This window comes from Grammomys surdaster, unplaced genomic scaffold (assembly GCF_004785775.1).
Source record: "Grammomys surdaster isolate TR1022 unplaced genomic scaffold, NIH_TR_1.0 125752, whole genome shotgun sequence".
Lineage (NCBI taxonomy): Eukaryota > Metazoa > Chordata > Mammalia > Rodentia > Muridae > Grammomys > Grammomys surdaster.
Genome location: NW_021620584.1, coordinates 2,222,813 through 2,247,668, shown reverse-complemented (window position 1 = coordinate 2,247,668; position 24,856 = coordinate 2,222,813).

Genomic DNA, 24,856 nt, shown 5'->3' with positions numbered 1-24,856 from the left:
AAGGCAGTACTTGGTCCAATGAAAGCTGGCTGCTCCAGTGTGGGGGAATTTGTGGATGGGGAGGTGGGAGTGGTAGGGTGGGTGGGGGCACATCCTCATAGAAGCAGGAGGAGGGGGAATGGGAAAGGGGATTCCTGGGTGGGGGGAAATTGGGAAAAAGCATCACATCTGAAATGTAAATAAAGTATCCAATCAAAAAACAATAGCAAAATGATAGTTATGAAGTGACAATGAAAATAATTTTATGGTTGGGGTCACTACAATGTTAGGAGCAATATTAAAGGATCACAGCATTAAGAAGGTTGAGAATCCCTGTTATAAAGCATCAAATTGCAACCCAAAGACAGGTCAGATAAAAACCAAAGCCTGTGGTTACAGTGCAGTTAGGGCATCTTATTTCAGAGATTAATTAGTCAAACTGGATGCTGGGTCAAATAGATGAAGGACTACTTGGCTGAACAGGATTTTGTTTTTTTCACCTGACAATTGTGACACCATGCAATGAATGAGAGCCATTCATTCAGTAATGTTTCAAGGTTGGATGACCTTGAAGTTTAATGTTAGTGGAGCTTTCTGATGATCAAAACTTTATTTAAGAGTTGTCTTTTCCCTCTGGGTCATAGGAGTGACTGAGTACATGAACTCCTATAAACAATTGTGATATCTTCAGGAGAATCTACCTTAACCTGTAAGGAATTTTAAAATCAGAGATGATTTTGGAAGAATCTTTAAAATTGTGTCTAATCCAATTTTCTATCTCTCCATTTCTAAAATGAATATTATAGAGGTTTGTTGAATTGGTCTTAATATCTCTAGCAACAACAGAATTGTCAAGCTCAACATCCCCAAAAGCAGTTTGTTCCATTGCTTGAAAACCCTCAATACTGGACACTTATTTTCATATGAAGTAGAAAGACTTATTCTTGTAATGACTATACATAGAATATTACATGGAGGATGTTAGAAATAAAAATGAATGCTTTCTGTTTGTGAACCATCATGGTTATCAACCTGAATTCAATCCCTCAGTAAGATAATTATCAGCCTCATTTTACAAAAAATAAAACAAGATTAAGAGAATATAAACTTTTTTTAATTCTTTTTTTTAATTCTATGTAATAAAATACAAGACTGTGCCTCTTTGGTTGCTTCAGTGCAGCTTGCCACAGTCTCAAAAATACTGTAATCAAACAATTTTCAGCATTTTTTTTCTCTTGCATGCTAAGGACTGAACTTATAATGCATTGCCATAACAACTGAAGAGGGAGTCACCTATGCTAACTTCTTCTCTTTCTCTAAGAAAACAATAGTCACAACTTTCAAGAGGCTTGTACTTGAAGAATTAGAAATCTACCTCGAATATATTAATATACTCCAGTCCTTTGCATTCCACAATCTCCCCCTGAAGGATACCTCACCACCTAAAGTCTACACTTTGCCAGTGAGAAATCAGCTGCCAAGATGAGGAAATTTAAAAAGTAGTGAATGGATCCTAACTGATGGTGAGGTTCTACTGGAGGAAAGTTTAAGTTTATCTGAATGTCAAGTAGACTAATTCAAAGTCACCTTCAAACTGGAGACTTTTTGAGTCAGATAAGCCCTTTTTGGAAGACATCAAATGCAACATGCAATGAAATCCAAAGTCTGTAACCAGGATAAACCATCATGGCCAGTGCAGTTCAACACCACCTAGTAACATGGAAAGATATAAGATAGACTTAACCACTACTGGAGTTTAGGACCATTGCAGGAGAAAATACTATTAATAGTTTTCAAACTAATCATATCAAATCTATGCCCAGATAAATCATGTATGATCTATTGACTAGATTTTAATGACAAATTTTAAGCCAGTCCTCATTTTGTTTTTAAACTTTATAAAAAATTTTAATCTATCTAAATTCCCTATGGGTTTCTTGTTGTTGTTGGGTTTATAATCCTACACAGAACATATGGAAGGCTTACTGTAACCTGATCCTTAACAGAAAAGACAAAGAGTTATCATAGCTCTTCTGTGAGACAGGAACATTTGCAAACAGGACTATGTTTGCCTCCCACAGTTACCTTCTGGGGTTCATCGTAATGTTTTTGTAGTTTAGGTAAAGAAACTGAAATCATGTATTTTGAAGTGTGCAAAAAATTATAAAGCTAGAGCCAAGATTTGGTAACATAGGTTGTTTAAATTTCATTGATTAACATTTGAGAGGTATTATCAGCATCTAGAAAAAATATTCATTTTTGTCTAGAATAGGGGTATTTAAACTATAATCTAATTGCTAGGACACAGCACCAGTAATTGACATTGCATAGCTTTCCCACAAACTGTAAGAGAAACCATTATATTACTATTATTATAGATGAGGAAATGGTGACATAAAGGAGCTAATACAACACTTTAGGTCCTACAGCTGGTAAGTCATGAAACCAGTTCACATCCAAGCCACCCTGGTCCATGGTCTTAACTACTTAATCTACTGTATTAGACTAGTCAAAAAGGCCATGTGAATGAAAGCCAGTTATGTATACTGGGCTTAGACTATGTTCTTGATTCATAAGACAAGGAAATACTTATAAACTTGTGACTCTAGACTCAATAGGTAATGAGCCATTGAGAACATAGGTTATTCTAATGGTGAATATCACCATGGACTCAGCAAGTGATTTCTGTGAAGGCAGTGGTGGACTTCCCTTGTCGTCCTCTCTCTCCTCCCTGCCTAATATCTGATCCAAATGTCACAAGTCCATGTGTTTCCTTATATGGCTTTTATTCTTTGAATTTCTACTTTCATATCTGTACTTATCTCTTAACTCCATGCTGCCAAACTTCTTTCCAGAATAATCACTTCCTTGAGTAAGAAGGCTGTTTGGAGCTGTAACAGCTCTGGGGTGCTGCTCCCTGTGTGAAGTGTGCTTTCTCACTACCTCTATCTAATGAACTTATCCCTCAGGACCAGCTCCAGGAGTCATCAACAACTATATCTTCCCTGATTCCCTCAAGCAGAGTCAGCTTCTCTTTGGTGTCACACTGTCTTAGTTAAAGTTTTACTGCTATGAACATGGCCAAGACAACTCTTATAAAGGACAACATTTAATTGGGGCTGGCTTACACGTTCAAAGGTTCAGTCCATTATCATCAAGGCAGAAACATGGCAGCATCCAGGCAGGCATGGTAGAGGAAGAGCTGAGAGTTGTACATCTTCATCTGAAGGCTGCTGGCAAAATACTGACTTCCAATCAGCAAGGACGAGATTATTAAGCCTGCACCCATAGTGACACACCTACTCTAACAAGACCACACCTAACAGTGCCACTCCCTCATTCAATCATATAAAAACAATCACAGTCACCAAAGTGCCTAACTTTGGTTCCTTTGCACTTGTATCTTGCTTTGCATACAAATTACAAGTTTGTCTCTGCTGTTAGAGTGTCAGCTGCTAAAAGGAAGAAACAATTATTGGGCAGTTTTTAAAATATTACGTGGCACATATTAAAAGTAAATATTGAATGAACAACTGAATAAGTGTAACATTTTGAACATTATCAAGTTAACAGAAGATTCATTTAACAACTAAATTGACATTGGTTACATATCAGTTTTCTATCAATGGGGCAGTGTTACTCTCATCCATCCATGAATTATACCCTCTCTAGGTACTAAAACAAAATTGAGGATCAAAATCTGTTGATATGAAACTATAGAAAACGATACACTGGTTTGCTACAAACAGCCAGCGATCTTCTGGTTGGACCATTTCTTCTCCATAAACATGAAGGGTATCTTCCTAGAGAGACAACAGAATCCTAACTGTCATGTGTAATAGCCCTAAACTGACAGTCTTAGATGCTTTCAGAGGAGAATATTGCTTCCAGTAAATAGATTTGGAGTCAGTAAGCATATATTGAACAACTGGAGCATGTGCAGAATCCTCATATACATTCTGTGATTGATATTAACCTGATATGATTTGACTTTATTTGACCTGATTTTTTAATAACCTTGTAAGATATGGCCAATTATTTTTACTTCTGAGATGAGAAATGTGAGCTAAAACAGTTTAAAGATTTACTTGAGGTTATAAAAGTAGTGACAGTTGGTGCTGGAATCTTGATGATATTCTAACTCCAAGCACATTTTATCTCCTATTGCAGACCTAGTGAAGTAAGAAAAGAAAGATTTTACTAATTCATCTTGCTTAAGATGAAGTAGTCTGTCTCTCATCAGAGTATATTCTTATTTTTAAACAATTAGTTTTACTTATGTACATGCATGTGTATTTGTGTGGAAGTATGAACACACAAAGGCAATTGTCTCTAGAGGCCAGGATAGGGCATCAGATGACCTACAGCTGGAATGCTAAGACATGACTGAGACTGTAGATTTGTCATTAACTCTTCAGTCTGCTCATTATCTGCTAACTCAGCAACATTTGATAATAATAACCTATATAAGAACAGTATGTGCTTTTAACGACTGATCCAACTTTCTAGTCCCTGGCATGTAACCTTAATCAAAATCAAGAAGGACTCATCTTGAATATATAGTTGGATCCTCATTTATCATTTATCCTTCTGTGTCTGGAAATAGAAGCCTTACCTACCACTATTAAAGAAGAACATTATTATCCTTTCTTATATTTCACAGAGTTTTCCTTTTCTCCTCTGGAAGGAAATATTATGAAGGCTATGGCATTGTTCCTTCTGGGGAGGTATGGACTTAGTGTTGCAAGATAAAGTCTCTCTGTCTCTTTTTTTGCTCTTAATTGTTTGTCTCTGCTTTGCAAATACTGAGAAACATTCCGAACTTCAAACCAAGAGGATTTCACTGACAGATGTTGGTGAGGAAAACTTAAAACAAAGAGGAAAGTAACAAGTCCATTTGACTTGATGTAAGCTTATTTTCTGGTTTTCATCTTATATTTTGCTTTAATTTCTGTCCACAGACTGGATAAGTAGGATTGACTCCTGTAAACATATCCACCCTCATCTGCTCTTAACTGTAGATTTGTCATTAACTCTTCAGTCTGCTCATTATCTGCTAACTCAGCAACATTTGATAATAATAACCACATTCTTCCATGTGTGTCATGCCTTTTCTGGTGATTCTTCCTTTGGTATAACTGATTTTGTCAACATTTCAGTTCTCTCAAATCTTATATTTCTGGCTGCATAACTAAATTGTTTTGTATCCATCTATAAATTATCCTCGAAGAATCACATGAGCTTCTGGCTTGTTCTGATAAATCTTCCTGGACCTAACACTTGAGAATGCCACTACTAACTTCACTCTGATGAGGATTATATTATTTCAAATATGTTCAAAAACAAACTAATCAAACTTTCCACTTAAAAAAGCCTTTCTGCTGAGTCAGTTCTATTGACTCACTTAATGGCCTTCTAACTCTAATCCCAGAAGTCAAGAGACCTGTGAGAGCTAGTCCTGATTTTCCCTTCTTCCTCAGATAAGCATTGAATTCAGTTACCTATCTGCCACAGTTGCCTTACAAATACATCTTAATTGGCTCTCTTCTCTTGTTCCTATTAATCTGACTTCATTCAGAACTCCATCTTTTAGTTTTAATCTTTGTTTTTATTGAAAATAGATTATTCCTTTATATAATACACCCTAAGTACAGTTTCCCTCTCTCAACTTCTACCTACTACTCCCTTCTCCTCTGTTTCCCATCCAAAAATAGCAGGTATCCAAGAAACAACACCAAAACATGAAAACAAAACCAAAAACAAAGAGGGAGGGAGGGAGGGAGGGAGGGAGGGAGGGAGAGAGAGAGAGAGAGAGAGAGAGAGAGAGAAAGCCTCATAACAAAAGCTGGACACATCAACCCAATTGGAGAAAAAGAGTCCAAAAGCAGACAAAAAAGTCAGAGGAGACATACCCATGCCCACTGTTAGGTGTCCCACAAGCATCAAGCTACCAGACATAACACATGTGTAGAGGACCTGGTGCATACCTTACAAGGCCCTTCCTTGTCACTTCAGTCTCTGTGAATCCATATGAGCCCTTGCTTAGTCAATCCAGTGGGTTGTGTTCTCCTGTGTCCTCCACCCCCTCTGACTCTTACTATCTTTTCTTTCCTTCTTCTCCTGGGCTTCCACAAACTCTGAGGGGGGAGATTTTATGGAGACCTTCATTTTGGACTCTCTCTATGCATAGTGTCTGACTGTAAATTTCTGTAGCCATTCTCCTATGCTGCCAGAGAAAACCTCTCTGGACAAAGCCCCAAAATCTCATTGTCTTTCATCTGAATTATTTCTCTATCTTTTATGCCCAAGTTCTCCTCTAACAGACTATGTGGACACTGTGAGAACTTTCTGATATAGAAATAATACCCCAGCACTCCATTTAAGGTCTTTTGTGGGTTCTTAAGACTTATAGCATAAGGTCCGGCTCTTCATACACATGATAAGCCCTTATCATTGTCCTTCAATAATTTCATTCTTTACCCTCTTAGTAAAATGAATACTTAAAAATCTTCTATGTTATTATGCTGCTTTATATATTTATTTACTTCCCTTCCCAGAAAGGTGAGGCCACACTGTCCCCAAGAAAAACCACAGGTTCCCTCCCTTCCCAAGAAGGGTGAAGACACAGGGTTCCAAGGAAAAACACAGACAAATAGCACTCTCTGGCAGCAGATAGCTCCCCATTAGAGAGTTCCCTACAGCCCACCAATGCCAACTGACCAGTTTAACCCTAAAAAACTGCCCTGATTGGACTGTATATATAGGCTTCTGCCCAAGTACGTTGACACGATGCGTCTTCTCCCTTGTGAGCGAATGGCCTCAATGCATTGAACCAATAAAATCCTCTTGCAATAGCATCGATTGCCATCTGCCAGCTTCCTTCATGGGGTCCTGGTAGTACAGCCCTAGGGCTCCACACCATACTGATAACTCTGGATAGCGGCCATCACCTTCAAATGGAATTCTTATACTGGGTTGGATTTTTTGAGTTTTCTCTTTTCTTCCCCCATTGGCCTATGCTTTCCAAGCACACGATTTGTCACAGTGTAGTGCACAGCCCTGCTAAGTCCTTAAAATTGACAGGGACAAAGTTGTTGCCCTTTACATTTCCAGATCTCATCCTTCACAGGGATGTAGAGTAGAAGAGCTTTGGAGTAGGTAAAGCCTTGAGTAATGAGACAGTAACTACAAACTCATGTTCTTGATGTGCTAGCATTCTTTTATTCTTCAGTTCTTTCCAGCAAGAATAAAGCAGGGTATGTTGGGAAAGAATAAGGAAGGATATTTGAAGAGAATTGTGTGGCTAGTAAGGCTCTGCAGGCTAAACTGGATCACCTTCTCTAAGTGGTTGACCAATGCCCTTAGAATAAGGACAACACAAGGCACCCACTGCTTCTTCGTCTGACTACTCCATGGAGTTTATCTTGTCAATATTTCAACTTCAGCTCTAGGAACTTCCCTGCAGGTTCATGAGGGGGTGGAGTGAGAAGAGGTGATCTCAGCTCTCAGCTACTAGCATTTTTGTCCATGTTGCTTGAACAATAATTCGATTTTATAAGATTCTGTCATTTCTTGTGTTTGCCTATAATTCTCTTGGTTTCAAAATATTTTCGTATCCTACATTTTCCATAATCTTCTAAGTGGTTCTGTGCTTCAGCAGTGTTGTGGATTGCCCTGGTGCTGTTTGTATTTTTATGCTAATTCCACTTCCCCAAGAGGGGCTGCCTCAGGTGAGGAATGAATCAAGTACTCAGGTAACTTCACTTGAACTTTCTCCCTGATTTAACCTGCAAAATAAAGGATAGAGCTCGTGATTGAGAAGTAGACAGGAAGGTGGAGCTGAAGGTTTTAGAGAGAGAGGAGGTGAGGAGACAAAGAGAGGAAGAAGAGAGACAAAGAGAAGAAGAGGAGGTGAAAAGAAAATGTAGCAAAAGCACATGGCCTAAAGACACCACAAATTTCAAGGGATTTCAAAGATGGGGAATATAGTAGTGTGGTGGTAGATCTGCCCAATCTAGGTGTACAGCTTGTATCAATATCAATTGAGTTTAAGTTCTTTGTGTGACCATTTTGGGGTTGAGGATTTACTGTTATAAATCTGACTGATAAATTATAAGCCTCTGGAGGTTTCATTATAAGGGGTTCGGGATTTAGAGCCAGCAGACTCCAGGTGTTGGATTCTAAAGATCTAAAACCATGAGACGCACTCCCCCAGAGATACTCATGGACAGGACTAGCTGCAATCACATGAGATTCATTGATGAATTGATAAATTGATGGTGGCCTGTGCACCGGGGCCCCTCTGCTCCCTGGAGAGAGGAAACCCTGAATTGAGGCAAAGGGTAGTTTATATATAGAATTCACAAAGACAGTTAATTGCTTCTTGGACAATATTTAAAAAAGATTTCAAACATTTATTCCCAAGCCTAGTTTCCATTCCCAGGCTCGGTTCCTAAGTAACTCAAGTTTATACCTTTATCTTTATAATCCAGGGGAATTCGTTTAAGTGGCTTTTGTTTATCTACGTGTAATGTTTTAAGGGCTTATCTCCCTTATCTTGGGAGATAACAAACATTCCTCTGGAATGTTTGTTTGAGCAGAGGAATGTTTGTTTGAGCCTTTGGGATGTACTCTTCCTGGGATGTGCCTCAGGGGCAGCTAGTATTTGAGTCAAACTTAAGGATTTTTTAATTTTAAGTTTAAGCTGAGACCTAAAGTTACATTCTTAGAATCAAATTACACAGGCTAGCCTCAGAGAATGGATGGCTTGGGAAATGCAAGTGTGAATCACCAGGAAGCACCAGGCTAACCACCTGGCTTGCAAGAAGGAAGACCTTGGCTTGCAGCTCCTAATGGAGGAGGGAAGACTGAATTGCTGGTGCATAGCCAGCATTAGCATGGAATATTTTTTAATAATTACATGCTACATAGTAGATCATAATATGCCCTAGATTTCATGTGTGCTTATCAAGCAATGTTCATACTTGAGTTTATTATTGCTTCCATAAACCACTATCTTTATTTAGTCTTCATAGAGGGAAGAGACTTCAAGAAAAGAGCCTTATCATAAATTGTTTATCACTCTTCATCTATGATTAGGGCCTTGTGATATTTCCTTCATCAGTTGCTGTAGTCATTTTTCATGTCTTGTTTTGGCAATTATATTGCTGAGATGGGTGCTTGGGTGTAGCTTTCCTATCATATAGAGAAGATACTCTTTTTCAATCAGATGCCCTAGTCATCTGGATTCTACAGTCTTTCCACTCCTTTGTGTGTGATTTTCAGCCTTTGCTTCTACAGCCTTTGCTGTAGAATGTCTGTTGTAGATGTATCAACTGTTTCTGGGAACCCATGGTCAGTTGTTCTCTTTATATTAATTACACAGTCATGTCTATCTGTAGTGATATCCATCTGCTTACAAAGAAGCTTCTTTGATGAGAGGTGGGAGCTACAATTATCTGTGGATATAAGAATAAATTTAGAGTTCATTTAGAATGCAGTGGGAGAGTTTACTGGTTTAGAGAAGTTGTGGTAGTGGGTTCTCCTCCAGGGTCCTTGGCATTACCAACTATGAATATTGGGCTAAGTTTACCATGGCAGACATTAATTCCTTCCTATTTTGTGACCAGAAGGAGACTCAGTCTGCTCCAGGGATGAACTCACAATAAGTGATCCTATCCAAAGCATTCAGCTGTAAATACATATACATGTGAGCAATACTAAATGAACCTATTTAAATGAACCTATTAATATATATATATATATATATATATATATATATATATATATATATCAATGATAACTAAAGAATAAGAAATCATGAATCTGAGAAAGAAAGAGGACAGTGGAAGAATTAGGGAGATATGTAAATATAGTAGTCATGTATAAAATTCTCAAAAAAAGGATACCAATACTCATCTCAGTTAGGTGTGGATACTGTTGAATAATATCATCAATAATATTACTATAATAATATTAATATCAATAATATTACTCTCATGTTAAGTGTTAGATGTTTCTCCATTTTATATGAATTTTTATTTTGCAGCATAATTTTTAGGTAGTTATTTCTGCTTCTAGAAACATAAATAGCCCTTTTCTCTAAAGCACTCAATATACTTTCTTATCCTGGATCTCTCTTGTTGTAATAACATCCTATCCCTGCCAAAGTAATGCATCTATTGAAATAAACTTCCTGCCTAAGTTGAACAATCAGAAGTTTCCATAGACCTTCTGGTAAAATTTTTAAAAATGCTTATCTCCACTGGAAATAAACTTTGGTTTCTTTGAGATGTTTCTGTCATCCTTCTCTTCTCATAGAAAGATTCTATGAGACAAAGTAGGTAACAGAATTACAATCATCAACTCCAAGATCTAGTCCTGACTAACTTTTATATTAAATCAGGAACAAGACAAGGATATCCACACTACTTCATGTTCAATGTATTTCCTGAGGTCTTAAATGGAAAAGTAAGAGAAGTGAAGGAGACAAAGGCTATCAAAACAGGGAAAACAGGAAAGGAAGAAGTCCAAGTATCTTTAATTTTATATTATATGATTATATGCATGAAATACTCTAAAGAGTCTAAACCCTCAAAGCCAATAAACACATTCATCAAAGTGGCAGGATACAAAATCAACAGACAAAGATCTGTAGCTTCCCCATAGATAAATGACAAACATACCAAAAATGAAATTAGAAAAACAATCCCATTCACAATAGCTTTAAAAATCCTAAAGTAAATTTAGCCAAGAAAGTAAAAGATGTAGACAATAAAATCTTTAAAATGCTGAAAAGCTAAAGAAAAAGAAAATGCCAGAAGATGAAAAGACTTGTATTTGTGGTTTGGTAAAACTAATATGGCCCATAAAACCAAAGCAATTCAGTGTATTTCCCTTTAAAATTCCAGTACAATTCTTTGCATAAATTAAAAATAAACAGTATTAATTTTATATGGAAGTACAAAGGATCCAGGGTAGTCAACATAGCCCAGAGTAATTTAAAAATATATGGAGTTACCAACCACCATCCCTGATTTTGAGTTACATTTCAGAGTTATAATAATAAAAACAACATGATTTTGGCACCACCACAGGCACATTGATTATTGGAACAGAACAGAGTTTTAAGTGCCAAAACAGTTTGTCAATATTTTTTTTTTCTCTAGATTAATTTGGGATTCTCTTCATTTTCTTCTGGTCACGTTAACTTATGTCTACTAGATAACTCACTGAAACTTTATCAATCCTTAAAGGTTTCATAATTTTAAAGCAGTATAAATGTCAAAAACATTTGTTAAATCTGAGTAAGAACACAAACATACATATATGTATTAATAGATACTAAAATAAGCCCATAAGCTGCACACATTGCCTAGTGCACTATACGTAACCTTTCTTGACACACACACAGGTGACCTTGAAACAGAGTAAGTTTCCTCCAGACACTCCATCCTCCTTGGCAGTCACTCATCATTGATCTGTTTCTCCAACTTGTCCTTTATACAGCCTTACTACTTGGTTCACAATTGGGTGACTACTCTAAGAAGGACTTTGCACAGAAATTAGCAGTAAGGATACTGTTGTTTATATCAGGTCCTTCCTGGACATTCAAGAACCCATTGATCATAGTATCTGTTTTGGTGCAACTGTGATTATAATTCCTCTCTAACTTTGCTGTGCATTTATCTGTATTTCTCAGATTCATCTGTGCTGGCTAGTTTTTATGTCAACTTGACACAAGGCAAAGTCACCTTGAAAAGAAGGAATCTTAACAGACAAGATCCTACCGTGGGATTGTCCTGTAGGCATGTCTGTAGGACATTTTCTTGATTGATGTACAAGCGCCCAGCCCACTGTGTGTAGTACTATTCTGAGACATGTGATCTTAGGGTATATAAGAAAGTAGAAACTGAGCAAACCATGGGGAGCAAACAAAAAGCAGTGATCCTCCATGTCCTCTACTTCAGTGCTTGACTCCAGGTTCCTGTCTCAACTTCTCTTCATGATGAAAAATGTTTGGGACATGAGTGTTGAGATAAACCCTTTCCTCCCAAAGTTGTTTTTGGATATGATGTTTTTTTTTTTTCATAGCATTAGAAACCTTAACTAAGACATCTTATCAAGTCAGAAGTTCACTGATTCAGAAGCAGACAAAAATATGTTTAAAAGCATGTTCCAGAGATCGCTGCATCTTCTAGTGCAGTGCCAGCCTCATCCTGTAGACAAAATGGTGAAGGACAGTGTGAACAGATTTGGCTGTATTGGGCACCTGGTTACCAAGGCTGACTTCTGTTCTCCATCTGGTGGCAAAGTAGAGATTGTTGCCATCAATGACCCCTTCATTGACCTCAACTACATGTTCTACATGTTCCAGTATGATTCCACCCATGGCAAATTAAAGGGCACAGTCAAGGCTGAGAATGGGAAGCTTGTCATCAACGGGAAGCCCATCACCATCTTCCAGGAGTGAGATACTGCTAACATCAAATGGGGTGATGCTGGTGCTGAGTATGTAGTGGAGTCTACTGGTGTCTTCACCACCGTGGAGAAGGCCAGGACCCACTTGAAGGGTGGGGCCAATAGGATCATCATCTCTGCCCCTTCTGCTGATGCCCCCATGTTTGTGATAGGTGTGAACCATGAGAAATATGACAACTCGGTCAAGATTGTCAGCAATGCATCCTGCACCACCAACTGCTTAACCCCCTGGCCAAGCTCATCCTTGACAACTTTGGCATTGTAAAAGGGCTCATGACCACAGTCCATGCCATTACTGCCACTAAGAAGACTGTGGATTGCACCTCTTGAAAGCTGATGGCCATGGGACAGCCCAGAACATCATCCCTGCATCCACTGGTGCTGCCAAGGCTGTGGGCAAGGTCATCCCAGAGCTGAACGGGAAGCTCACTGGCATGGCCTTCCGTGTTCCTACCCCTAATGTATCTGTTGTGGATCTGACATGCTGCCTGGAGAAACCTGTCAAGTATGATGACATCAAGAAGGTGGTCAAACAGGCAACTGAGGGCTCACTGAAGGGCATCCTGGGCTACACTGAGGACCAGGTTGTCTCCTGTAACTTCATCAGCAACTCCCACTCTTCCACCTTTGATGCTGGGGCTGGCATTGCTCTCAATGACAACTTTGTAAAGCTCATTTCCTGGTAAGACAATGAATATGGCTACAGCAACAGGGTCATGGACCTCATGGCCTACATGGCCTCCAAGGAATAAGAAACCCTGGACCACCCACCCCAACAAGGACACTGAGAGCAAGAGAGAGGCCCTTCGTTGCTGAGGAGTCCCTGTCCCCAACACTGAGCATCTCCCTCACAATTTTTTTCCCAGACCCTCATAACAACAGGAGGGCCCTAGGGAGCCCTCCCTACTCTCTGAAATACCATCAATAAATGTTCACTGCCTCTTCTCCAAAAAAGCATGTTAGACATGATCAATTCTAATTAAAGTTCAAAGTTATATATTCATAGCTTTCCTGAGTATACTTCTTTTAGAAAATAAATGTTCCAGTTCAAATTAAAAATGAAATAAAATAAAAGAGCATTCCATCAAAGTCTTTGTTGTCAAATATTCCATCTTTCCTCCCATTATACCAAGTAGTGGATGCTCTTTAAAAGTAGGCCCCTGACATGACCACTTTTATGGCTTTAGCATTAAAATTGCTTGTCAAAATCTTCCTTTTATCTTGAGCCTCAATCTTGACTGTTCTTTGTAGTAGAGATGCCTGTCACACTGCCACTCAACAGCCACCTCATCTGTTATTCTCTCAGCTCATTCTTCTTTTGACTTTGCATCTTCTGGCATAGAATGAATGTATTCTTATATACTGCAACTAAAGATTTTGAGGAAGAGCTGACATTCATGAGTTGACTCTGTTGGTAATGTCCTATGTAGTAGTTTGCTGTAGCCAAGGCTTTTGGGGATGTTCTGAGATTTTCTGTTCAGTAGGATTGGATTGTGTGTTGGAGCCTGGATTTTGAGTTTCACCTCTGACCTTGTTTGTCCTTTCTCCTCCCCATTTGCACCTTGAATCTGGCCATCATCCTTGGAATCCTACTCAGAGTTTTAATTACCACAGCCTATATCTGTCCTTCTCAAGGGAAAAACCTTAGATGTTAGGCTAAAGAAAATTCACAGTGATGATTATGAAAGTCCTTTCCTTTCCTGTACTTACCACACAATAGATTTATTATCAGTTTATCTTCAAAACCTTTTTACTAGGCTTCCCATTTCTTTTGTTTTGAGACAAAGCCTTAAACCATGGCCCAGACTGACCTTGAACTGGCAGCTTTCCTCAGCCTCCTAGGGTGTAGGGATTACAGGTGTGATCCATCACATTGGGAACATTTGTTTTTATATGTGAGGCTATTTGCACTCATGAAACTCAACTACAGGTTCATTGGTTCATTCTGTGTCCTGTCCTGTGCAAAGCAACAGAGATAAATATGTGAAGATTTTAAACTCCAATTGGCCATCATGATGCTTGGAAGGCCGTGGGAATTCAGGCAGGATCTATTGTCAACAGGGATTGACTGTGCTACACTAGAAATATCAAAACATGAGCTGCATTCTGAAGAGTGAGGAAGAGCTGGTTGGTAAACCAAAGGTGACAAGAAACTTGGGAGACAGCAGCCAGGTCATCTCAGGCCATGAGGGAGTTATAGAAGAAAACTCTGGAAATGCACTGGGTGTTTTGGCATTTGGGGGAAGATCAGGATCAGCTAAAGTTGGGTTCTCTGTAGAAGAATGCTGGAAGCAAACAGAAGTGTTCTCCAGACTGTCCGTCCCATCCAGGACCTCCAGACAAGCAGTCTAGAGTACCCTTTTCTTACATTCTCTTAATTCATTACTCTTGTTCACTTTAATCCCAAAAAGATTGTTCCATAACACCACAGCCACTTCTTTTATTCAGGTTCCTTTTCTTTACTTTCCTCAGCCTTCTTCTTGAATGTCAATTTTTACTTATTGGTCAGGTGTAGATGGGGCCTAAACTCTCTTTTCTAAAGGCATTTAGTGTATTCCTAGCACCTATTATGTAAGGGATGACTACATAGTCACACACACACACAAAAGGAAACAAAATACTGTATTGACCTTGAATCTTACCTCATGTTTCAACTACTTAGAACCCTTTCACACATAGAATCACACAGTAATAAGATACTGTTCTGATGTGCCATCATTATTATAGATCTTACTACTCCATTTCTGTTTCTCCTTCCTTTTAAAATGAGACTTTCTGACAGTTTCATACTGAATTATAGAAGCATAGTTCAATACCACTCATAAAAGGCATTTTCTGATTGGCATAGCAAAATCAATTGGTTGTTTGTATGTTAGCACTTGAACTTTTATGGACTGTATACTTGAAAGACAGTTTTACATAAGGTTAGCTTGTAGATTTGATTATATGTCTACTCATCCTGTTAGAGGGTGAATCCTGCTGAGAAGGCAGTATTGATTGCGAGGGAAAAGTTTGTATCAAATAAGTAAACATTATCTATATTAGTAAATAGAAATAGACTAAGAAACATAAATGAATACAGAAAGTAAATACAGGCTGTTGGAAGAGTAGAAAATAAGAAAAAACTACAGGTTTTTATTACATTGTGTACATATATGGGATTTTTTTTTTAAAAAAAGAAACAGATGAGAAAGTTATCATAAAAGCTTTAAAATAGTCTCATTTCATAATGACACTCAAGTAAGGATTCCCTTCATATATTAATTAAACAAATCATATATGAGGTGATGAACCAGAATTCTGTCAAGGCCTGCTTCATAAAGAGATTGAGGGAGTTGCTCAACACAGGCTTGGGCACAAAGGAGCTGAGGAAGAAAACAATCTGAGGCAACTGAGAAGCAAGAGCTACCTTTACAGGATTTCTCTGTATAAAGCACTGACTCTAATTGTTACATGGTAAGGTATTTGGGGATGTCCTTATACCACAAATACATTATCTGGCAGAATTCCTTCTGACAGGCACACTGGGTTTCTTCCTCCATAAAGCTTGTAAACTATCTAGACAGGGGCCATTGCAATGGCTTGAAAATTTATTTCTCCTGTAGCTTTTTGCTTCTAGACACATGTAACCAGGGATGTTATTGAAGACAGAAGCTAAGTAAAGAAAAATACTCTTCATATCTTTTTATTTAGCTCAGAGCCCATCTCAGAATAGAAACTCAATGAAGTTCAGAAATTGTGTCTGAATGAATGATAGCAGTCAAGAATACAAGTGCTTGAAATATCTTAGGGCCTAACTAAAACAGAAAAAAATTAGTTTTTACAGAGGTCTGTCAATTGTAAAGAAAAGAACAAAATGTTTTATACCAATTTTCTGTGTGCCCCACTAAAGACTCTTAGCAGAAATCTCTGTAGGATATAATCACAATCTCTGCACTGATTCCTATTTTACAGATGAGGAAACTGAACTTTTCAGAGGCTGTGTCACCTTTTTAAGTCCAGAAAAACAGCAGCAGCAATATCAGCATTAAACTTAAAAGTCTATGTGCTTCCAAGGCTGTGTTTTGTCAATAGCCACACAGGTTAAGTGATCACAGTAATACAACCAGAAAGGACAATGTATGCTCAGATATGAGTCTTAAAGTGATTGCAAATAGAAATCCATATACAGATCTTATTCTGTTTTGATTTTGTCTTGCCTCTCACATAGAGCACATTGGAAACCACCCAGAAAAAACTACCATCTCCAAAGCCACTTGAGCAGAAATGTGAGATTGTTCTTCCATGTATGTACAAACATGCGAATCCAACATTGTGGAAAAAACTTGTTAACACGCTTTTAAGCTGCAGTATTCTTAGTGTCTTGAAATCTGGAAGTCTATATTGAAGTAATGTCCATGCTGTCACCCACCTTGTGGACATAGGTGAGTTACTTCAGTTCTCTGAGCACATGTCTTTACAGATAAGCAAGTATATTAAAATATCTACTTCACAGTTTAATATACAGATACAAATCTGAAAAAAATATACATAGAACATTGTAGCATGTGCAATGGTACATATGTAATTTAAACATTCTTGTATAGATATATTCAAGTCTCATATAAATATGCAGTGCAAGAGAATGTTCATGATGTCAGTATTCAGAGCTGAAAATTTAAGACTTCATTAAAAAGGTTGCATAGAAAAAGAATAGAAAGTGGGACATTGTAGCACATGCTCATAATGTGAGCATTTAGGAAGCTGGGGCAGAGAATTATGAGTTTAAGTCTAGCCTGGGCTACTTACTGAAATCCTAGCAACAAAACAAACTATCAAGCAAATGATTAAACAAACCCTGGGTAGGAATGCTCCAAAATTATCTGAGATTGTTTTAATGTGGTATATTTCTCTGCTCTCTTTATTCTTTAAATCTGTTGTGATCATAGCAAACATTTTATTAATTGGAACATTTAATATACATCTTTCTTTCACTATGCACCTTTGCCACTCTAATGTTATTGTGGTGTTAACCTGAAACAAGTAGAACATTTGAAAAGAATTTGCTAATACAGGGGCAGTTGGAGTGTCAGCAAATTTGCATAGTAATACTTCACTGATTTTTGCAGGTCTGTGGGGACACCTTTAAGTGAGAAGAGGAAAGATGAAAACTGTATCTGGAATGTCAGAACAGTACTTTCCAAGGGTTCAGAAGGCTGAGGCTTGGTTACGAAAATTTATGTTATTCTCAATCCCTTGTGATTTAAATGAAATATCCCAAGACTCTACTGGGGGTTGGCTGGGTGCCACTTCTTTCTCCTTACATGGCTGAACCTCAGGAAGTCACCCAAATTCTCTGAGTAGGAACAGTCTTGCTCTATCAGCACCAATAGCTAGAGCGACCATTAATTAGGTAGAGATTAGCTTAAGTACAGTAGTTAGCTAATTGCAAATTTGACACAGAACCTTCTGTATCACAGCATGTTGCCTAGAAGCTCAGCCAGAACAGTGGGAACTTTTCCAGGCACATTGCACATGTACTGAGTGGAAATTAATACATAGCCATAGCTTGGCGGTGAGAGTCCCTCTTGGTTTTGGAGTCTCAGTTTATATCAGGGTAAATTCTAAATGATATCTGATAGAGTTTGGGTTGGCTACACAGAGAAGGCTAGCTGGAGGTGGTGATTCCAGATAGAATTTAGGATCCAGATGTAGAGATCCAACAAGATGACTTAGAAGGCCTTTTGAGGTCACATAGTTCAGCCAGAGGTTCAGAAGGAGAAACATCTGGAGAATCTCAAGTGGTCAGGTATACTAGTGTAAAGCATAGAAGAAAGGATTTGAGAGGGACAAGAAAGTGGAAAAAGATTAAGAAGAATGAAGGCTGACACAAGTATGGATGGAATGGCCTTCATTGGATGGAATGATTTTCATAGTACTGAAAAATAGTTATCCTAGAAAGTTAACCAGTATATGTCTAAGGAAAGATTAAGCAGGGCAGAGAGTTCTGCACATTTTCAGACAATAATGAGTGTCACTAAGTACTATATATTAATGCATGTTACTAAGAAAAATGATTAATGCATATTTTAAGTGTTTAGTGAATACACCAAATTTCACATAAATACAAAAATATTTGTTTCTGGAAAAAAATAGAGAAGGAGTATTACAGTTCACAAGATACTGACAAAAGTACAAAGTCTCTGCAGACAGAGGAGCATAGATATCTGATAGATAGGCGAGGTCTCTAACAGGTCAAAGTCCCTGCCAGAAGGGGAGTGCAGAGCAGAGAGAATCTCATAGACAACACACACATCTAGGAGATCACTCACCCACTCATCTACTCACTACTGTTCATTTTTCTACAAATAGAAATTATTCGTCAACCTGACACCTAGTCATATCCTATGGGTACAAGACCAAAATAAGATATGTTATTTGTGCTAATTGTGAAGTGTAGAGAAAGAGGGAATCATCAATCAATGATTGCCCCAAATTGAGACCTATTCCATGGCCAAGAACCAATCCCTTACACTACTAATGATACTCTGTTACACTTGCAGACAGGAACCTAGCATTACTGTCCTTTGAGATTCTTCACCCAGCAGCCAATAAAAAAAGATGCAGAGACTCACATCTAAACATTAGGTGCAGCTCAGGGAGTCTTAGAAAAGAGTTGGGAGATGGAGTGAGGAACCTGAGGAGGACAGGGACTCCATAGGAAGACCAACAGTGTCAACTAATCTGGACTCTTGGGACCTCCCAGAGACTGAGTCACCAACCAAAGTGTAAGCTTGAACTGGACCTAGGCCCTGTGTACATATGCAGCCAATGAGCAGCTTGGTCTTCATGTGAGTCTCAAACAACTGGGGGTATAGGGGGTAGGAGAAAGGTAGAATGTGGGGAGGACTTGCATGAGGGGGTACTGGGAGGAGAGGAAAGGCTGACATGGGGTTGTAAAGTCAATAAGTGCGGGGCGCCGCCTCGCCGAAAAGGAGAACGCCACGCTTCAGGATTCTTCTGGCAGCATTTTTATTACAGCTCTTTTAGTGTTACAGCTCTCTTAGATGGTAGTGTTACAGCTCTCTTAGATGGTAGTGAGGCGAGGGACCCCAAGCCCCAAAAGCTTGTGGCTTATATAGCGCTTTAGGAGATGTGCCACACACTCATTGGCTCTTATGATGTCGCCAAATTAGTATACTGGTTTTCGCGCCTTGCGCAGGCGCACATTCAAGCAAGGCTCGCAAGAAGAACCAGGAAGCAGGAAACCGGTGCCATCTTGCGATGGCGGACGCGGCTCCTAACATCTGCCCCTTTTTTATTAAATTGCTGCAACAATTTTCCAACTGTTATTTCGCCGATCAAGCCCACTGTTCTAGCAGTAAGGCGTTCAAGGCAGTTAAACAGTTGTGAGACCCTCCACACTTATCTCCCGTGCAATGGGAACCCGAGCCCTGGGAAGTGTGGAGGACTACCACTCGGGATTCCTGGAGCAATGGGAACACGAGCCCTCAGGGTATCCCATTGAATGATAGTGTCTCATTGTTTAAGCATATTCAACCAAGCTTGAGGAGATGTTCCCTGCTCTAAAGCAAGCAGTGCTTGAGTGATAAGTACTTTATCTCTACGATGTTGTTTTTTAAATTTGCAGAGCAACCAGAGTGTGATCACCACTCCCCCAAAGATCATACAGCCAAACATTCCTACCCCCACCCACTCCTTAAAAAAGGAGAAGGCAGAAGTGAGCCAGGAAGTGAAGTCTTCAACATCAATCGGGTTTATTCTGGTCCCATTCAAAACAGCAATCGTGAGCAGGAGTTCTTCTTGTAGTTCCTCAGCCTGTTGTGACCAATTTCCTTGTAAAAAATTAGATAATTTAGTACTTTCTGTAAAAGACTCATTGTTATATTTCAAGGGTGTGATACACATGTATTTGGTATGACTTACACAGCTTACTTGAAGAATATCAGCAATTTCTTCCATTTTGCTTTGTAATAGATCTATTCGATGATTAGCAAGCAGTATCCCAGAAATCAAATGGCTATTCATTTTATGCTGTTTTACCATAGCATCTGCCGAGGCATTCACTATATTATTTATTGTTTCTGCTGCTTGAACTTGATTGGCTAGGGCAATACCCGCAGTCACTGCTGCAGCAGCCGACATTGCAACGGCCGTCACAATGGCCGCCATGATGCCAAAATCTCTCTTTTCTCTAATTAAGGAGATTATTAGAAATTTATCGGGATCGGCATCCACCGGTATAGGGACAAAGGTCGGAACCCGCACCAGCAGTGCTAAAGATGCGGACCCATTCCAGCATTCTGTCAAATGGCAGGTGACATTCGCACAATCTAATATGCTGCTTTTATTTTTAAATTCTGCTAAAATAAAAAAGAAGGGAGCCGAAACACAAACTGCTGCCCTTTTGGCTGAATAATTTGCCAACAAGTTATTATATTTAATATCATTCAATATCACTGGTGTAGTATTAGTTCTGGTTGCTGATACATTCCAAATGTTATGTTGTGACTCACCTAGAGTTGCAAAGGCTGATAAACTGGTAGCAGCCCCCGCTAAATTTGTCAACACCCATTGATAAAATGGCCATTCATTTACCTTCCCTGTTTTATTTCCTGTCATAGCCATCCTTTTTAGAGGTGGCGATAAGGTGAAGCCTCGAGATACTTCTACCTTAGGCATCCTTTTAGATTGGCAGTGCGTAAACACTGGTGGAAATGACTGATCTGGAGGGCACCATGGCCACACTCTGACATTAGTGGCATTATTGGTTTGCCAATATGATCGTTCAAGTATGGTTACCTTACTTTTTAGCAATAATGTAGTGATATTCACAGGGGACTGTTTTTTATTAGATGTATTTCCACTGGCCTCAGATTGTCCTGCCACTATGTTGTTGAGTACCTCGGGCAAGACACCAGTGCCTATTTGGGAATCTCCAAGTGGATCAATCCAGTGTCCCAATGTAGCATTGCGAAGTACAACGCATGGCGTCTCTGCCCTGTTTGTTATGGTGAAACACAAGGTATCAATTAATCTAAATTTTGATGCATTATACTTGACAGTCTCTTTGTTTAAAGGTATGGCACATGGTGCCTCCAGCTGACAGCTCGATGATGTAAACATTGGCAGTACTTTAGAGTGGGAATGTACTGGGATGGGAAACTGGCCATGATCTTACCACAGCCCACAATGGTATACTTATCGCTCTCTCAAGCAGGCAGATCATCAGCAGGATCTTTAGCATTTTCTTCAGGGGTCGGTGAGTCCTCTTTCACAGTTCTGGTCAGTCTGCTTGGTATCCAGATTGGATTTTCTTGATCCTGTGGAAAAACACAGATAGCTCCCCTGGATCTCACTAAAACTGGATCCGGGCCCTTCCATTGGTTAGTTAAGATATCTTTCCATTTAACATATTCTTTTTGAGGACTTGGAGCCACATGTATGTCAGCAGCAGATTGTCCATCAGAATCCAGATTTTAAAAATTTAAGGTAAATAGGGCTAGGGAGATAGATGTCTTAGGTCCCATGTTGGGGCCTATTCCTCCCTTTTGTTTTTGTAAATAAGTTTTCAACATGCCATTGGCACGTTCCACAATCCCTTGTGCCTGAGGATTATATGGCAAGCCAGTTATATGACGGACACCAAGCCTCAGACAAAACTGTTGAAAAGTTTTAGATGTATAAGCTGGTGCATTATCAGTCTTCAGCTGAAGGGGCTTGCCCCAAGCAGCCCAGGCTTCAAGACAGTGAGTAATAACATGTGACACTTTTTCTCCTGCAAGGGGGGTGGTGTGGATGATGCCAGAGCATGTATCCACAGATACATGAATAAATTTTTGTTTTCCAAAGGCATTGCAATGTGTAACATCCATTTGACAGATATGAAGAGGTTGCAGACCTCTGGGATTGACCCCTATAGATGGAGAGGGTCTGAATTCTGCACAGGAGGTACATTTCAGAACAATATCTCGCGCTTCTGCACGAGTTAAATGAAACTTTAATCTTAGGGTATTAGCTGGTACATGATAGAGTTTATGGAATTCAACTGCACCTTCTAATGGCGAGCTTACCCAATATAGGTTTTTAGTGGCTTTATCAGCAATAGCATTAGCCTGAGACATAGGCCCAGGAAGCAATGAATGTGCTCTCATGTGTTGAATAAAAAATGGGTGACACCTATTGCGAATATGGTGTTGAATATCTTTAAATATCTCAGCAACTATGCTTTTAGGGTGGATAAAATCAGCCACTTCTAATTGTTTAACAGCTCCTACAACATAATGCGAATCTGAAATTATGTTTATAGGCTCTGAAAATCTTTGCAACACTATCACTACAATAGCACATTCTACTAATTGGGGAGATGTATAATCAAACTGAATTCGAGTAGGGACATTATTAACCACATAACAACCAATGCCTGTCTTAGAACCATCGGTATAAATATCCAATGCTTGATGAATAGGATGTGTCTTAGTAACTTTGGGAAATATAAATGAGTTAGAAAGAGTAAATTGTAACAAGGGATGTTTAGGATAATGATTATCAATATTTCCAGGGAATGAGCATTTTAAAATTGCCCAAGCATCTTGAGATGCACATAAAACTTGAATTTGATACATAGTATAAGGACATACAATTGTATTAGGATATTGTCCAAAATGCATCACGGACAGTTGAAGTCTCTTTAAAGCCAATTCTGCAACTAAGGCAGGATAATAGCCTAAGGTCTTCCTGGGGGAGCTATGTGGGTGAATCCATAGCAAGGGTCCCTCTTGCCACAGTACTGCAGTTGGTTGTTGAGGAGAGGGAAGAATACATAACTGGAAAGATAATTCGGGGTTAAGTCTATCTAGTTGAGCATGTCGTATGGCCATCTCTATTTTATCCAATACTTTAGACGATTCAACGGTCAAAGTTCTCAATGAAGTAATGTTAGAATCTCCCTCAAGTATTTTAAATAAGGGTTGAAGTTCAGTTGTAGTTAATTTCAAATAGGGACGAATCCAATTGATATCCCCTAGTAACTTTTGAAAATCATTTAATGTTTTTAATTTATCTCTTCTAATAGTAACCTTCTGTGGTTTAATATACTCAGGAGTAATTATCGCTCCCAAGCAATTTCCTATCTCTCCTTCCTGAACCTTTTCAGGCGCTATAGATAGTCCTTTCTGTTTTAAGGTAGAAACTAACAGAGAGAACGCTTGGTGTAAAACTTCTTTGTTATTAGTACACAAGAGTATATCATCCATAAAATGACAAATTCTAACCTTAGGAAACTGTTTTCTAACTGGTTTAATAGCAGAAGAGACATATATTTGACACATAGTGGGACTATTGGCCATGCCTTGTGGCAGGACCCTCCATTGATATCGGTGGTCTGGTTCCTCATGATTAATACTTGGGAGAGTGAAAACAAATCTAATTTTGTCCTTAGGATGTAAAGGTATAGAGAAAAAACAATCTTTAATATCTACTATTATAATCTCCCAATGTCTAGGCAAGGCTGTCAGCAGTGGCAGACCCTTTTGAATTGATCCTAATAATTGCATCTGATTATTAATAGCTCTAAGATCATGTAATAACCTCCATTTACCTGATTTTTTCTTAATCACAAATACAGGCGTATTCCATGGTGACTGAGAACTCTCCAGATGTCCTAGTTTTAGTTGCTCTGTAACTAGAGCTTTTGCAGCTGCTAGTTTTTCAGAGGTTAACGGCCATTGAGGAACCCATACAGGTTCCTCTGACAACCAAGGTATAGGCAATGCATCCTCAATGGCCCCTAGGAAAAACCCAGCCCTTTCCTGTCTTGTTTTTCTGTAATAGAAACAGGGCTGATCCTGCCTTGTAAGGCCTTCCCCAATCCTTTTCCAGGGACACACCCCATTTCTTTCATCATTTTTTGACTCTGTGTAGAATAATCATTAGTGAGCCTAAATTCCAATTGTTTAAGGATATCTCTTCTCCATAAATTAACTGGAAGTGGCAAGACATAAGGAACAACTGTCCCTTGTCTGCCTTCGGAATCTTCCCAGTGCAATACTCTTGCACTAACATCAGGAGCAGACTCATATCCAAGACCTTGTAAGGTTTGTGAAGAGCTATTAACAGGCCAGTTTTTTGGCCACCAATTGGTAGAGATAATGGTAGTATCTGCTCCTGTGTCTAGGAGGCCTGTGAAAAGCCTTCCTTGAATTTTCAACTCTAAGGTGGGGCGTTTATCTAAATCTAATGAAATAAATACATTCTGTCCTCCAGAGGAGCCAAATCCCCCCATGCCCCTAGTCAAACCCTTACTAGGAAAGAATGAATGTAAACTAGGGAGGACCAATAGCTGTGCAATTCTATCACCAGGAGCTATAGAGCTAATCCCCCTTGGTGATGAGCACAT